Source organism: Tigriopus californicus, chromosome 2, assembly GCF_007210705.1.
Source record: "Tigriopus californicus strain San Diego chromosome 2, Tcal_SD_v2.1, whole genome shotgun sequence".
NCBI classification, from domain to species: domain Eukaryota; kingdom Metazoa; phylum Arthropoda; class Copepoda; order Harpacticoida; family Harpacticidae; genus Tigriopus; species Tigriopus californicus.
In genome coordinates, this window is record NC_081441.1 from 4,602,031 (window position 1) to 4,606,095 (window position 4,065).

The following is a 4,065-nucleotide window of genomic DNA, read 5'->3' on the forward strand; positions in this document are numbered from 1 at the left end:
ACGTTAGTGAAAAGGCTAGTTGTTACTTCATATTTATGTGTTTGAAGAAAGCTTAGATTTTATTGATTACTGATTCTATTTGCTGGTTCACATCTAGATTTGGTAAAGAAATATCATGATTTAGGGTTTAAAAGTGTTTGCTTGTCAATCCCCTTTTGCACAATTGTACTTTATTTTGGACACATTCTGCCCACTTTTGTTCACTTTTGTCCACTTTTGTCCACTTTTGTCCACTTTTGGACACTTTTGGACACTTTTGGACACTTTTGGACTCTTTTGGACTCTTTTGTCCACTTGGTGTCCAAAAGTCACGCTAATTCTCAAAATTGCCCACCCTGCTTGGAGGGGTCCATTTCCCAACGCTTCTCGCCCACGATGAATCCACAATATTCAACCCTTGTTTGGGCAAAAACGAACTTCTTTCCAGACAATGTGATCCCATAACAGCGAGCCCTCTGGAACATTTCACGAACCGGTTTTTCACGAGAATGGAGATCATAGTCATACACGGTGATATCGTCCACGACTTTTGCTAGGTTACCAATTCCTTCAAAAGCTTGATCCGTTCTCATGTTGAATTCATCCGCGGCTGCTATAAAACCTTGGGGGTCACGACAGCACCGAAAACGACGCCATGGAATGATGAATGTGGTGAGATGTCTTGATTCCTCAGCCAATGGGACTCGCCAATATCCATGACGAGCATCATATTTAGTAAAGTAGCGGGCTCCGTTCATGCCTACAACCATATCCTTAGGTCTTTTCATGGGATGCACTGGGAGTTTCACCTGAGAATTCAATTTCTTCAAATCAACTGTCATTCGCATCTCATTTGTCCCCTTTTTGTTCACCACCACGATTGGATGACACTATGCAGATGGTTGTGTAACCCGTTCGATGATGACATCCTCTAACATATCATCCAATTGCTTTTTTTACTTGTCCTTCATAAGCAACTGGAATATTTCGAGCGTTTCTCTCCTAATGAGGTATCGCATTCCCTTCCAAGATGATTGTCATTGGAGACCCATTCATGGTTTTCAGATTCTTCTCGTCAACGACATCGCTAACCTCTTTACGAAGTTTTCATTCAGTCTCTTTTGTCTGTTCCAGTCCACAAACAGCTTTTACGATTTCTTGATCTGGCCATGATTCGGGTAAGAACTTAAAAAAACTTCAGGAGTCTTCGAGATATGCATGCTCCATTCACATGCTCAAATACATGAACCACTGATGTGATCTCTTCGTTACCATGCAAGAACACTACAGGGCAACATCCTAAACTTTCAAGGGGCGTGCCAGTGACGTCACGCACAGCCTCTTGATCGGGGTTTAGCATATCGACTGAACCGCTCATCTTGTTGAAGTTCACAGGGTCGATTCCATCAACATCGCTTCCAGTGTCGGGTATCCACGCCACTTTCTCGAATGATTTGCTCATGGCGGGACGGCATTTCAAAACGATTTTTCCTGTCCTCTGAATATTATCAACTTAGAGACTTCCGACGCTGGGGTCCCTGACATTCTTGTTCTTCTTCTTCTGACACATGCTTTGGAAATGACCCTTCCTGTTGCACTTATTACACGTTTTCTCAGCAGCGGGGCCAGCAGAATTCGTCTTGTGGTCTGCATAACCACAAGAGTGACACTTCGATTTCAATTGGGTGGCGTTCGTTCTGTACTTTAGCTTCGACGGTCGTTGCAATTTCCTGTAGGATGAAATCTTATTGATGATTTTCCCTCCCATATTCGAAGATGATAACGTAGCAGCCTCCTCAGCTTGACATAGTTGCACTGATTTTGCCAATGATAAGTTTTGTTCTGCCAATAACTTGTGTCTCCTGGACCATCTTGGATGAGACAGTGGAGATGCTCAGTCCTCTCTATGAGCCCACTATTGAGTTATCTGGGGATAAGAAACCAACCGGTTCCAAAGCTATCCCAATGACAAACACGTTAATGGATCAATACCGATCATTTATTATTGCATCAGCTATGGGATCTGTCAAGCATACTTTGGTAGCAACCGTGCTTCAACAGCTGGAAAGGCGGTTTGGTACAGTGGAACAAATCCCAGAATTGGCTTTGGGACCATTATTGGATCCAAGATTTAAGGGCCGTTGTTTCCAGAATGACACAGACAAATTAGCTGCGATCCATACAATGAGCAATGAGTTGGAGATTTTACATGTGGCAACGAATTCTCAAGCTTCTCAGTCATTGACACCTGTAGCAGCCTTAGGACAACCTCCAACAAAAAAGAAGCGACGCTCCACGTGGGACTCATTTGACCATCAGGTCTCCAATCAAAGAGCCCAGGTCGAAACTTCTACCCTTGAAGCGATTGCCCTTCCTGTTTCTTTATACTTGGAGCTTCCTTGCCAACCAAGAAGCATTGATCCCTTCCAATGGTGGAAACTGAAGGCGTAGAAAAGCTTCCATCGCTACAACGGTTGGTCATGAAATATTTGAGCATTCCTACCACCTCTGTACCTTCCGAAAGAGTGTTTTCCACTGCTGGGTAGGTCTTATCAAAGCGACGCAATCGTTTGGGTGGTATTTCGGCCAAGCACCTCATTTGCCTCCACGATAATCCCAGACTCGGATTCCACGAAATGACTTTCCCAATTTTCTCGATTATCTGCCACAAGGAATGTGGCAGAATTAGACCTGGGATCGAACCCATGAACCCGAGTATAGCTCGGTCGCGCGTTAACCAACTGCACCACACCATCTCCCTTTAAAGTTTCCTTCGAAATTTGGTCGGGGAGGTAAAACGAACCGAACCTGGGACTTGACTCACTCTAGGAAACTGTTTGCAGTTGTTTTGGCCATAAAAAACTCGAAGTTATAAGTACTTTTTATATTTTATACAGCTTAGGCATAAGATCACTAATAAAAATGAAAGACATTTCGGTTTAAGTTCTCCGAGACACGAATTCGACACATATGGATGAGCTTGTCGCCAAATTTAACAACTCCACATCTTCAAAAATAATCTCTGTCGATGAAAACAGTTTGGCCAATTCTTGATTAATGCCAGCCAGAGGGATAGATACATCCTTAGATAGAATTACAATATTCTAAATGGCACAATTAGCAAGTAAGCAATTTGTTAAACCTTATATGAGATTGATGATCGACGGACGCGGTTACTAGTTGGACATTTAATTGCTCGCAAAGGGGATTGAGTTAAGACTTGGCACGCGTGGGAAATTTTCTTGGTATGATTTGGCAGCGCTGTACAATTCATTCAACCCTCTATTTTCCCTCTATTTTCAGCATCTTTCATCCCCTTTTCAAACTGACGTACAAGCCCTCACACGTCTCGTACTCCCAAAACCAGCAAGGTCCAAGAGGCTAGCATCAACTTGGCCAACTTGAATTCACGTGTTTTAACTATGTCCCAAAACACATGACGTGCGTTGATTGAATGAGACACACACAGACTGAATATTATTGTCTTGGCCCAGGTGGAATAAAGGGCACCACAGACAATTAGATGTTTTGAGCCATTCAAAGTATTGTATCCCTTCCACTTAACCTTAAAGTTAAGGACTATCCTTGCCAGTAATAGTGCCCGCTCATCCAAGCGAGATGATCAGTGAAGGTGTCTCCAATTTTCAGACCTTTTTTGGGCCCAGGATAAGTGGGATTCTGACAATGAAACAAGATCTTCAGCTTCCATTGCTGGTGCAGTGATGTGAGAAAGACACAAGTCACCTTGCCAGTCTTCAAGAATGCAAAAATTGAAACATTTCCCCCAACATTCTTGAACCAAATTGTAGCAGATTCATAGACGGTTTAATTGAAACATGGTGGCAAAGGACGAGGATTTGGCATGACCAAGAATCAGAATAAAGCTTAGTATTGCAATTAGGATTACAAAACAAACCATTCCATACATAGTGCCATGAATAAATATATTTGACCTCCATCCTCGGTTTGCAAATACGAAAAGAAGCAAGATTGCAAAATCAGTCAGTTGAGATGCGTTTCTTCACATACAATTGAATTTCTTTTCATAGACCTTTTATCATGAAGATAAGCCATCCCCTAGTCACC